Source organism: Onychomys torridus, chromosome 16 (genome assembly GCF_903995425.1).
Source record: "Onychomys torridus chromosome 16, mOncTor1.1, whole genome shotgun sequence".
In the NCBI taxonomy this organism is placed as follows: domain Eukaryota; kingdom Metazoa; phylum Chordata; class Mammalia; order Rodentia; family Cricetidae; genus Onychomys; species Onychomys torridus.
The window spans coordinates 57,287,196-57,301,552 of NC_050458.1; the positions used below are offsets into that span (position 1 = coordinate 57,287,196).

Sequence of the window (14,357 nt, forward strand, 5' to 3'; positions counted from 1 at the left end):
ATATTAAGTAGGCTAGATGTAGTACTAGTAACAGTACCTGGAATATAAGAATACAGAAAAGAATAAACTTCAGAATATTGCAACTCAGAGGGAAGGAACCCATCTGCTGTTTATGTCACAAATGCTAGTCTATGCAGATAAACAAATTGCTCTCCAGTGTTTGAGTCTTCCATCTGCTCCCTTACTAAACTGGGCCAGTCATCAGAAAGCAGAGTGCTTGGACCGCATTCTTATCCACACAGCTGACCTTGCTGAGGACTCACCACTGGATTGGCTGTTTCTGATCTTGGAACCACATTAATATAGTTTCTGGCTTGGTTCTTTAATATCACATCTTAAAATATTGCCATTGACCTACGCATATTGACATAGAAATCTGCTAGGTTTCTATGGGAAAATGTTGCATACCTCCTCACAACAAATGGACACTTGCAACCCAGTATACTCTCTTCTGCCTTAGTCCTGAGAAATCAAATTATTTTAGTAACTACTCTGCCCACCAATAGCATCTTCTTCTGTGCTTCATTGATTGTTCTGCTTTGACATTTGAATGGAATCTCACCTGTCCAAACCACTATATTTTGAGTAACCATACAGCTTTACCTTGCCTTAGAAAGTAGACACTACAAGAAAATAATCTTATGGGCAAATGCAATGAATTATCTCTTTGTTTTCTTGAACAAAGATGATCCCATTAACCTGCATGTGGTGGTTTTGATAGATATGGCCCTCATAAACACATGTGTTTGATGGTTTGGCCCATAGGGAGTGGCACTATTAGGAGGTGTGTTGTTGTTGGAGTTGGTGCTGCCTTGTTAAAAGAAGTGCATTACTGTGGAGGAGGGCTTTAAGGCATTATGTGCTCAAGCTATGTCCAGTGTGGGCCACAGACTCCTTCTGCTATCTGCAGATCATGATGCAACTCTCAACTCCTTCTCCAGCACCATTTCCGCCTGCGTACGGCTATGCTTCCTGCCATAATGATAATGGACTAATCCTCTAAAACTGAGAACCACATCCAATTAAATGTTTTCATTTATAAGAATTACCATGTCATGGTGTCTCTTCACAGCAATAGAAACCCTAACTAAGGCACTTTAAATTCATTGTTAACTTTCTTATTTGAACAATTAAATTGGAGATTGTGTTTTTAAAATTTAAAATTTTATTTTCATGTGGTAGTTCTGTTAACGGGAATATTGAAACTGCCTTCCACCCTGCAAATGCATCAAAGTTTATAGATTTGAAATTAGTTTTTAATAAGCCACAGAAACTGGTTTGCCAATATTGAGATTTACTCCAAATTTTTGTAACTAGGTAACTCTATTTCTCTCTCTCTCTCTCGCTCTCGCTCTCTCTCTCTCTCTCTGTGTGTGTGTGTGTGTGTGTGTGTGTGTGTGTGTGTGTGTGTGTGTGCGCGCGCGCACATGCTCCTCAATAGACCTGACTGCCTATCCATCAAGCTTTAGGAAGCTTCTTGTCTCTGCACTCCCATCATTAGGTAGTAGACGTTGCTACTGCTCCTGAAATTCAAGTGGACTCTAGGAATCTGTACTCAGGCATTCATGCTTATATGGCACAGATGTCACCAACTAACACATCTCTCCAGCTTCAAGATGTTGAGGATTTTTTCTTAATAGAATTCATGCTAGGAAAAGACTTCAAATTATGTAGCTGGAGTTCATTATTTACAGTAAGTATATTAAAATTTGTAAAATTAACTTTTAAGCTTTAGTTTTCTTGATACCACCAGAAACATCTTCCCTTACAGGAATTCAAGATTAGGTCCCTCCACATACTTCTCTCTGTCTTATAAATCTTGAAAGAAAAAAAATAATTCTGTCACTGTGGTGTGTGTGTGTGTGTGTGTGTGTGTGTGTGTGTGTGTGTGAAAGAGAGTGAGTTACTCTCTTTTATATATTCTTTCTCCTAGAGTCTTTTATTGATGGAATTTGTTCTTTAGCAATTTTGTGCATATATATATATATATGTGTGTGTGTGTATGTATATATATATATATACATATATATATACATATATACATGTTCTATTTACTCCCCACCCTCTTTTTTTGCCCTCGCACCTCTTATTCCCCCATTACATGTGTCTTTTCTACATGTGTGCCTTTTTGTTGTTTTAGGACACTCTGGTTTTAACCAGGATCATCCCTATGGCCACTAACTAATGGAGTCCAGTGGGTATGCTATTTGATATGTAACTGAAGGCAATGACTGTCCTTCCCTCAGAACCTAGTGTTTGCCAATGTTCAGAAGGGCCTATATGATCCTATGAAAACCTCTCTGACTGATTCTCTGTTGGCATACCCAGTCTTGGACCATCCCAGCACAGGCATTCCTTGCTTTGTGTGTGCAATGGCTGCGTCATGTGTGAAAGACAACATTCTACATTTCTTCTCTCTATCTTCTGGCTCATACATTCTTTCTGCTCTCCTGCAATGGTTCCTAAGCCTTAGAGGAGGTAGCATAAATGCTCTGTTCAGAATATAGCACTAAACTGACATTTATTCTAAGCATCTCGAACGTCCACAAGTCTCTGCATTTACTTCCATTCACTGAAAAGACAAGCATTTCTGATTAAGGATTGGAATAACATTTGTCTGTAAATACACATATTTAGACTGAAGTTTGGTGCCATGTCAACTTAGGAAAAGCAATGTAGTACTGTCCTACCCTAGGATCTATGACTTCCCTAGCCAGTGGTTTTTTTTTTTTTTTTACTAAGTTAACAATATCAAACATCTATTCCCTCCTGTGTTGTGAGCCTCAAATCCAATCTGAGATTGATTAGTTACTCCAATAATGGTCATTTCTTTATTGAACCAGTGAGCATAGCAGGCCTGGCAGCTCGGCTTTGTTCGCATAGGGCTCGCAGCTATGTAACTTAATGTGTACTATCAAAAGCAATGATTTTAGAAGTTTTGAAGTTTGTATCTACTACAGCACTAGAATAATGAAAATCATGGCAGGAAGTAAGTACTCATGGTCCAGTAAAGAAGTTGAGTTCTTCATCCTGCCTGGATGACAATCGAAGAAGAGGCTGGACTGGTGGCTGCAGGGCTTTTCCTTAGCTGTTTTCGGATCTTATCAAGACAGGACATTTCTTTTAAGACTGGCCACACGGAGTGCTCACCTTGCTTTACCCCAACGTGAGCGTCTCATCTACAACCTCGGATGGACAGCACAGTCTTCTGTGGATGGGGTATGTCTGGAAGAAAACACATAAACGACTTAACTCCTCTTTGTTATTGCAAAGGAAGATCCAAATCAGTTTAAAAATATAAGTAGGTCAGCTTCTTGGTATTCTGTGGAAGCAGTGACCCCTTTCTTAAATTTACATAAGACCTTTAGTGGAATTTGATAGGCATCAGGGGAAAAAAAAAAAAAGCATGTGATAAAAGAACAATGAAATACAATAACGCCCCAAAGCAATGCAACTATTGGAATCAGGTGCTTCCAGGACAAACAAGCAAACATATTATTTTTTTCACGAGATGAAGAGATTAGCCTCCTTATTGTGATATCAAGAAAATGAAAGCAAGAAATCATCATAAGCAAGTGATAGAATAGAAAATCATAGAAAGAGTAAGGGGCTTCTGTATCATTTGAAGATTCTATTATACTTTCAGTCAGTCAGAAAGTGATTTGTATTATAAAAAAATACATCACTTATATAGTCACCATGGTGATAGTTTAGACTTTTAGGTTTCTTTCCTTGTAATGAATTATAAAGTATCTGAAATATTTTGTTATATGTTAGAATCATACATATTAATTTCATTTTATTAATAAATATGCCTAATAAGTTTTGCATATAAATGTAATTCATATTAATTTTAAGAATTTTTCATGGTAATACACCATATGGGAGGCTATTTGGGGCCAACATAACATAATATTAATCTCGTAAAAATGCGATCAAATACTTAGCTGGTTCGGCTATTTCCTCGGAGTTTTCTCTGGCAGTCACACATCCACATCCTTGTAGCTTAACTTGAGAAAGTCACTGATGCTCATGACTGAACCGACAGACCACACAAGAGAGACTTGGTTTTTGGTGTTGTGGTGATGCTTTTATTAGGATGTCACAATACACCTTGACCCAGAATGATCCCTTTACTAAAACGATCTGAATTAAAATGATTTCCTTCTGTTTCTCTCATTGTTCCTCATGGGACCTTGCAGGCAGAAGCAGTTCTGTTTCTTTAATCATTCTCAACTTTATTTCTTCACTTTACAGAAAAAAAAATCTTAATGCAAATATATTTGTTATATGCAAAGTTTGGAAAAATAGCTCATCAATTCAATTCGGTAAGGATATTGCTGATTTTATGAGTAATTGTTCAGCCCAAAGAGCTATTAAACTGAGCAACTGGACTTTTGAAACTAGTGCCTTTTGAAAAATCTTTTGAGAGAATAAGTTCAATGGCTTATATAAAGGACATATTTAAATCCAAAACCAGTGTATTCACATTTGTTTTGTGACTTTTAAATTGAGTGTATTAATATTTTTCCTATAGTGAACAGAGGTTTCTATAATCTAGTCACTGACTTATAATGACACATCCACTGAAAGCAACTAGCTTTGAGGTGCATGTTCAAGATCTGTGCCTTCTAAAACAGTGGTCACTAGCCTTACTTGACAGTTAAACCATTAAATAGCTAGTTTGAATTGAAAAGTTATGGATTTAAAGACAGTATAAAATATGTTTAAAATTTTGTATTGACTTCATGTTGATTTGAGAACATGTGGGGTTACATTCCTTTTCAAATTAGAGACACTAAAATACTGGAAAGTTCAAGTTACATATGTAGCTCTCTTCTATGTTCATATTAATTTTTTATTGAGGTCCACTGGTCTAGATATCAATTTTATGGTTTAATGTACTAGACAGATAACTTCTCTCTCTCTCTCTCTCTCTCTCTCTCTCTCTCTCTCTCTCTCTCTCTCTCTCTCTGTGTGTGTGTGTGTGTGTGTGTGTGTGCATGTAAGCATGTGCATTCATGTGTACACATGGGTGTGTGTGGTCCTGGAGGCCAGAAGTAAATGTTGGGAGCCCTCCTCACTTGCTCTCTGCCCTATTTTTTAAAACTTGGTTTTTCTGTGAGCCTGGGTCTCTCTAATTCAGCTGTATTAGAAAGCTAGTAATCCCTAGGTGTTTGCCAGTCTCTACCTGCCCAGCACAGGACACACCACTGTGTCCAGCTCTGGGTGTGATTGCCAGAGATTCAACTCAAGTCCTCATATTTGTGCACTGCATTTTAATTCCTGAGCCATCTCTGCAACCTACCTATAAAGAAGATATTTAAAGAAACATAATTATCATTTATGAAAGACTACATAAGGAGTAGCATATCATTACTAATTTAATGTCTAATTAAAATACAAATATTCTGGTGTCTGAGTTTTGTTTATATGTCATATTGTTGTCTGACAATCCAGAGACATTTTATTTTCTTAAAAAAAACCACAAAAAAATAGAAAACTATATATTAGAATTAATCTTTCAATGCATATTATTTGCACAGTTTGTTCTGTGTACTATAGTCTATAGATTTTTTGAACTGTGGATAGTGTGAACTAATTTTAGTTTGTATGTCTCATACATACCCTTCATGTTTACCTAGATTTTCCAAAACAATGTAAGAATTTAATGCAACAAACTATATGATAAGTAGTTCCTGAGGAAATGAACTCAAGTGAACCATACTAAGACAGGGAAACCTGGTCTTGGAAACTCATCTCCATGGAGTCATGACAACCCAGTATAAGACTCACTGTAAGGACAGCCAGAAGGGCCCTTGTGCAAAGTGCTAGCTCCAGAACTATACCCAAGTCCCAAAAGTCAATGTGCCTGTCAGTGATCACCAGGAAGCCTGACCTTTGATCTACATTTAATATTCTTATTAGAGCATAGATTTTTTTTTAAGGGTGTGAAGAAAGCCATGGTGATAAAAATCATTTTTATTTTAGCCATCAAATGTATTATCCCTTCTGTGGAGTTATGGCCAACAGTCATGTGATTATACTATCAGTTAGATAATAATAAACACTAAACAGGTTTAAAGTACATCACTTACCAAAAAAATGAATATAAGACACATATCTGGAATAAATTTGGCACAGAAAAATAAGTACAGTGTGATCGCACACATTTGTGGAAATAAAATGTTGACTCTGTGGTGCAGGGAATCACAGTTACTAATGGCAGAAAGCAGGTAGAGTCAAGGCTGGTCAAGAGCTGGTCAAGGACTACTGTTAGGCTGGCTATAGATAACTACAATGAAATGTATGTTTTGATTGGCCTTGTTTTTAAGGCTAAAGAAACGAGTTTGAGTATTTTCATGAGAAAGTAGCGAGTGAGAAATGTTGGAGGAGTTTGATGTCATGGCTTGAATGAGAAATGTTTCCCATGAGCTTGAGTCTTTGAACACGTGCTACTCAGTTAGTGATGCTGTTTGCAGAAGGTTATCACACCTTCGGGAGGTGTATCTTTGCTGGAGGAAGCACATCACTGGGAATAGGTTCTGTGAGTCTGCAGCCTCAGCCCACTTCCAGTTTGCTTTCTGCTTCCTATATGTGTTTAAAGATGTGATCTCTTAGATTCCTGCTCTGCTTGGCTGCTACCTTGCCTCTGCCCCCACCATTGTGCAGTCTCCCTCAGGATCCATAAGCCAAAGTAAACTCTGTCTTCCATAAATTGTCTTTTATCGCAACAACAAAAAGGTAACTAAGGTGATGGGTATTTAATTGATTTAACTTCATGTAATGTTTATATGTGTTGAGTATCCCATTCACAATTTTTCTAAATCTACAAAAATAAACAAACACCTTATGAAAGAAATTTTAAAAGCCTGTAGAATAATTTCTGTGCTTGACTCTTCAGTTTTATAAGTAAACATTATTCTATATAGTAGCTTTCAACATTATCCAATCATAATATAACAACATAGGTATAAACACAGTTATATTGAGTTGGCAAACTGATACTTTTGGTCTCTTCTATCTGATTGCATTTTCTAGTCATGATCTATTAAGCACACCCCCAAGTCCCATTAAAAACTTGCTTTATTTAAAAACCTAAACCCACACTTTACGCTTTGTGGATATCAGGCAGCAGGAACCAGGGGCAAGCTTGAAGTTCAGCAACAAGGGGCAAATAGAAGTCTTGCCTGTGAACCCTAGTCACCCTGGGCATAGCAGGGGCGTGGAGAGCAATCTCTGTCTGCTTCTCGTTGAGCAGAGTTAGGATACAGTCATCTTCTACCCAGTAAGCTTTCTCCCATAAATCTCCAAGATCTCCAACAGATGGGAGATTAGATGATGTTTATTCTTCTACAGTCAGAAAACATGATGACAAAATCCAATCCCCACAGAACAGACTACAGCTGAAAGTGTAATGCAAAAAGTCAGCTAAACTGAATGAATCATATACAGGATAACTAGGGTCATTCTGGATTTAACCAAAGAGGGAGTCCTAACTTCAATTAAAGTGAGCACAAACTAACAATGCTGAATGATGACGTACTCAGTCTGGGACATCCAAATTGAATTATTTTTCTCCCCACCTTTCCATTCTGGTTCTTGGTGAGAAAAATACACGTTCATTTTGGCACCTCCACCCCCAACTCCACCCCTATTTTCCTTGGTACTCTTCTCTTGGGGAGCATGCTTTGCTTCTTTCTAGCTGGAGAAATCTTCCTTCTCTGGCAAGTTGGGGTGGTAAGGGCAGCCTCACTCTGGCATTGTACAGGCCATGTCTTCTTTCTCTCCCAGAGCCTTTCTTCTCCTTTTCAACTGTTAACCTCTGGCCTGAAAACTTAAGTACATCCTCCTACAGGTTCTTCCTTATGGGATTTTCCTTTTGCAGTTAATCCATGGTGCAAAAACACAAGCTGTGTCTGCACATTTGATGGTAGTTCTTTGCTAAATCACTCCCCCTACCACTCCCCACTAAGATATGAGATACCTGAACTGTAGCACATTGGTTGAGATTTAAAGGGCAGCCTTTACCACTTCCCCAGTGTGCTCCTGGATTTCTGTTGCTTTAATTTTGAGGAGGCAGTTTGAACTGTGAGCATCAATCAACCAGAGAAGCTTGTGGAATTTGTGTACCTTGAGAAGGACAGGCAAACAGTGGCAAGCCTGTGAGCTCCAACTATATCCCCAACTAATGGGGAAGGGTGGTGGCTTAAGGCTGGCTAGAGTACTGTCTCCTCTTGTGTTTAGTTGGTAGAGGACTCAAAATGACTTGTAATATTTCCAGTGGTCTTTCTTTGAAGATGATCTTGCCTGATATATAACTGGGATATAAAGGAATTAACTTCTCTGTATATGTTGTTGCAAATATGTATAAGAAAATATAGATTTGTATATTCAAGACACATTGCCTATCTTTCACTCTATGCCCAGTTGTTCACTCAGATATATTTGGTTAAGCCAGTAAAACAATAAAACATATTTTTGTGCATGCTGGAGCACAGTTAATATTAGCAAAACTGCATTAAAATTTCTAATGTGAACAACAAAACCCTGCCTAGTAAAATTAGAAATACAACCTATGTAGATTGATTCAGAGATAAGAACAGTGTATTCCCAACTGTATCAGCTGCATATTTTTAAAAAGGCAGTAGAGTTGGGTGGTGGTGGTGGTGGTACATACCTTTAATCCTGGAACTCGGGAGGCTGAGGCAGGCAGATCTCTGAGTTTCAGGCCAGGCTGGTCTAACGAGTGAGTTGCAGGACAGCCAAGGCTACACAGAGAAACTCTATCTTAACAAACAGAAAAACAAAAACAACAACAAACAGGACAGCAGAAAATGAAGTTATAACCCAAATCTAACTTTCACTTGTCAATAAAGATAGGCTGTTCTTAATTTTTCATCAGCATCTTTGATGCACAAAATGCAAAGATAGATACTTAGATGTCCTTCAACATATGTTGGTGGTATACTAGATAAAATGTACCCAGAAGAAAAGATGAATTCTATATACATAAAACAAAAATACAGACTATAGATTTTAAAGATTTTTTTTAAATAAAAAGCTTGGCTTTATTTTAAATATTATATCTTCCTGGACTCCTTCTAAGAGGACGCATGCACACTCCTTCTAGAAGAAGCCCATAGCTCACAGGGTGGTGATTGCTATTTCCAAGTCACAATACTATCTTCAGAGAACTCTACAGCACAGCTGGGGTCTGGAACAGACCAGTCTTGTGTATTATAGGATGCATGAGAATGGAAGACAGACCAAGACAGTTCTTGTGAGGGACATCTGGATATAGCTGAGTGAGTGTTGTTTTGTGACTGGAAGTGCGCCTTTTGTGATTTGTTGCTTTGCTTTTTAGAGTATTATCATCATATTAAGAATCAGCTTTCAGAGTTTCATTAATGTGTTCTTGAACTTGAGCAAATTTGGGTCTTACTAAACACATGGATTCATCTTGTTGGAATACAGATGGTGTCTTCTCTTTGGGTATTGGACCTGTTTCTCACCTCTATTTCATCAGTTTAGTTCTTTTGCAAATAAAAGTAACACCCTATTTAGAATTATACTCTACCTTCTCCAGAACATCTGCTGTGTATGGTTCAGAAAGGAAGTGTCCCTCATAAAAGCTCATGTACTGGGGCTTGGCTCTTATTTGGTGGTATTATTTTAGAAGCTTCTGGAAATGTTAGAAGGTAGACCCAGCTGGAGGAAGTAGTTCCCTGAGAATGTGGGTCTTGGGAGGTATTGTAAGGGTCAAAGGTTACCTGTAAGCCCCACTTGTCCAAGGACAGATACTTCCTGAAATGTTGGTGGGTCGTGTTTATGGGAGGTAACAAGCCACATGTTTTCACTCCCCTAATCATGTTTGACCCAATGACTTTGGATCTGCTTGATCGGATGTAGGCAGGAGGTATATGGGCAGGAAATATGTCAGGATATATGCTTGCCCTTGATTGTACCTGATTGGAAATAGGGAAGCCTTGTGGGTTTGCCTTTTTAAACCTCTACAAATCATGGCTAAGTGACGTACTCTGGGAACCCAGAAGTTGAGCTGGCCAGAGTCTATCTTCTTGGCCAGCATTTAATTAAAGCTTGTTTCAAATTTGACTCAAAATTATGGAACTGGTCTCTCATGATCCTCAGGTTTAACAGTATCCTAGCCCTCCCTGCTTCCTACCTCTGTCCCTGCTTCTTGACCTGTTGTGCCTCCCCCAACTATGGTCAGCTGAACCCTTTTAAACCATGGAGCAACATAAGTCCTTCCTCAAGTGGTTTACCTAGGAATGGGCACATCTACTAGAAGAATAAACAACACATTCTGCTTGGCATCTATTTGGTGGGCCTGAGACATGCAATCCTCCCAGCTGTGTATATCCTACATACCAGTGTTTCCCATATAGGTAAAATATTAAAATATATTTTTAGCATGATGCTTCATGGCTAAAGCCACCTCTACTGGTTTTACATTTGAGGCTAATGCTTTCTACAAGCCAATAGAGTTGTCTCTGTGTCATGAAAAAGAGAGTCCCTCAAAGAGCATGGGTTTGTCAGTCACATGTTTACTAATCCCATGGCACTTAGTGAAATTTTCTTCTGCTTAGTTAATTCTGTCATCTCACTTTCGATCAGCCCCTAATTATGGGTCACTAGGCACACTCTCCATGGCCGTTGATGCATCTGTTGACATTTAGTAATATAACATTAATGCGCCCTCTTTATTATAATCTTGGAAGAAAACTAAATAATAACTAGTAAGTACAGGCAAAATGAGGTTCTTAATTGTGATTAAGTTACCTTAAAATATTTTATCTGCCATTGCTTATACAATTTCAACTCTGTTAAATTTATGAAAAGTCACATAAAGCCATAAGGCAAATAAAAGATTTTAGGAAGACCAACCCTCAAGCCAAGTGCTCTTGTCACTCAAGTTGCTAAGAGCTGACTCAGAAAGTTGACACTTGTTCCTCCCTTGGAATCTTCTGTACTAACTAGTCTCTCCCAAGCCACAAGATGGTCTTTGTGTGGGGGCTGAAATTAATCATAGAATCATAGCTCAGAGATAGTGTGCTCTTTAAGGCTACCTCAAGAGATAAGCTAAATCATTTAAAAAATCCTTTCTATTTTTCACTTCATTGAATAGGATTGTTATGTATTGTTTAAAGGATTACTTTACTCTCTTGCTTCTAAACTCAGCACAGTGGGTATCCCCCTGGGGGCCCAAGTACAAGGATTTATCTGATCAAATCTGAAGGAGCAGAGCCATTGGCAGCCCTGTGTTGCAGAACTTGAGTTCTCTTGGATCAAACGTTCATTAGAGACTTTAAAAGAAGAAACCTTAATTCAGTACATTCAGTACATTCTGGATTTTTAATCTATCCAGTGAGATGAACCATAGGCTCAACTTCACCTTCTTCTATTTCAGAACCCTCATCTGCAAAACAGGATATTAAAATTATGGTAGATCAAATAAGACCACTATCCCTAATCCTGAGCATAGGTAACAAGAAAAGACAGCTAGTTTCCTATGAACTAGCTCAAATAGTACTTCTTCCATGGGCTGGTGAGAATATTCAGAGAAGCAACTTGTATAGGCTTGTAGCATGGTGCTCACATGCTATGTAAACTTCTGCCATGTTTAGTTACTCTTCTTCTTCCATGAAATAGCTCTGACCTTGCCATTCTTCTATCAATTTTAGTTATTCTTTTTTGTTAATAAGAGATGGCAGTAAGTGTGGTCAATCTGAGCGCAAGCAGCAGACATTCAAGATAGCATGAATCCACAGCTCAAGCAATGCTGGGGATGTGGGAATGCACCATCCAAGTTCACAGGCAAAGAACAATGTGTCTCAATTTGCATGTGTGGCAGGGTACCTCTGCCTCCTCATAGGCATTTATTGCATTATCCAAGCAAGACGCCACCCTTACCCATATAAAATATTTTGGATACTGCATTTAGCCCATATTGTCAAAATGTTTTGATTATCTGGTTTTGATTTGTCATTCACTGTGTAGTGATTTTAAGGTCCCTACTAACTACCAGAACAGTTGAAACCAAGCACTTGAGAGAATGGATGAAGTGGACTCAAACTCAAACTATCTGAAACAGGACTAGATTTGGGGAATGATAACTTGACAAGTTTCAAGTTTTCACAATTCATTTCAGAAGCACAGTCTTTTCCAGAAGTATTCAAGATAAATACAGAGGACAGTTAAACCTTGAAAACTTAAATATGGTAGTTATGAAAGTCACAGACATACTAGTGTATTCAAAAATACTTAACTTTTCTATTCCATTTAGAATCATCTCAAGTCTGTAGAAGTGTTAAAGATTCTAAATAGTTTCTACTATTGCAGCAGGTCTTTCTAACCATTTATTGGTGAGCATGACTATGTATAAATATTCCAGAGACCATAAAAACTTTAAAACAATCACATCCCCCCAATCTTTTTTAATACATATTTTAATTTTATAATTAATTTAATTTTACATATCAGCCATGGATTCCCCTGTCTTCCCTCCTCCCACCCCCCCAGCCTTCCCCACCCAATCCACCCCCCATTCCCACCTCCTCCAAGGCAAGGTCTCCCCTGGAGATTCAGCCCAGCCTGGTAGATTCTGTTGAGGCAGGTCCAGCCCTCTCTCACCTACACCAAGGCTGAACAAAGTGTCTCAGCATAGGCCCTAGTTTCCCAAAAGCCAGCCCATGCATCAAGGACAGGTCCTGGTCCCACTGTCTGGGCGTCTCCTAAACAGTTCAGGCTCATCAACTGTCTCACTTACCCAGAGGGCCTGGTCCAGTTCCAGGGGGGCTCCCCAGGTATTGGTTCACATTTGAATGGATAATACTACTGGAACTGACTTAGAAACACAGGACTCAATAGCCCGAATGAGAAGCTTACTTGTGAATAGATTAGTATTTCTTTTTCTTATATATAAAAGAGAGACATGGGGAAATCTGTGAGTTTGTAAATCTAATTTTAAGGAAGCTAACATCTACTAATTTCTATTTTTAAAGTAAAATAAGGGAGTAGGACATTAGCTATGAATAAGCGGAGGAGCTGGGGTGTGGGAAAAGGATCACATTTAAAATATTCATGTCAAGTATGTGAAGGTACACATAACTGAGAAAGGAGATCACTGGGTAGTATTAAGGCCTATCTGAGATAAAAAGGGATGAGGTTCAAATGGAGATAGTTTCCTTCATCAATCTTCGGGTTCTCAGGAGGAGAGGGTCAGGGAAGAAGATGGTGAAGGTCAACTGGAATGCAACTGTGATCACTTAGCAGCCAAGCTTTGTCTTGTGAGGAAAGGCTTGTGCTTCCCAGCAAGGCACAGCAGCAGGGAGAAGTGAGGGGATGCATTTGCTTGTAGAGAACACATAAAGAAGAGATAGTAGAATCAAGGGTATGACGATGATGAACTTCTGTCTATAAACTAGAGAAGTGAAGATAAGAACAGGTAAAGGGAAGATCAGAGATTTTGGGTTCAATATTCTGAAGGCCATAACATAAGGAGAACACTAGTTTGAATGTGAGAGAGAGAGGAGAACAGGAAAGTGGGCCTTAGGTGGTATGCTTGTATTTTGGATTTGGAGATGAGCAGATGCTGCTTCTGAAGTCCCGTGTGGCCTCACTGGGGTGTCCTTAATGGGATGATCCTCAACATCAGGAAGCAAAGAGCCCGAGACTCCAGGGATAAGGAGACATGGGGTCACATGACAGTCATTCCACTCCTTTGACTTAGAAGTACCTGAAACAACAGTGACACCAACAACTGTGAAATACTGACTGGGAGCTATCTATGAGCCAAATGACTACTTCAAACACAGTTAAGTGTAGTGGAGCTAATGATACTAATACTATGGTTCAAAGTCTGGACTTGAATATTATTCCTCTAAGCCATTGAACAGTTTCCTTAATCTTCAGCTAATAATGGGAAGAATCAACACTTCTGTGGGTTATGTTCAGTCAGTGGAACATAAGACTCTTAATCTCAGGGTCATAGGTTCAAGCCCCACGAAGGGCACCATTTATAGTTGGAGTTTTCCTATGTCCACCCAGCTCCTGCAGCCACTTAGAACCAAGTAAACACACAGAGATTTATATTAATTATAAACTATGTGGCCTTAACAGGCTTCTTGCTATCTAGTTCTCATATCTTAAATTAACCCATTTCTATAAATCTGTACCTTGCTACATGGCTCACTGGTATCTTTACATCTTACTTCTCATGGTGTCGGCAGCTGGCAGTGTCTCCTGACTCAGCATTCCACTTCCCAGCATTCTCCTCTCTGCTTATCCTGCCTGTACTATACTTCCTTCTTGTCTACTGGCCAATCAGTGTTTTA

General features: G+C 38.8%; 1 protein-coding gene across 2 annotated transcripts in view; it reads left to right on the top strand.

Moving 5' to 3' along the window:
- Pdzrn4 (PDZ domain containing ring finger 4) overlaps window positions 1–14,357 on the top strand; it is a 365,789-nt gene that overhangs the window by 85,807 nt on the left and 265,625 nt on the right. The gene's annotated exons all lie outside the window — the stretch shown is intronic.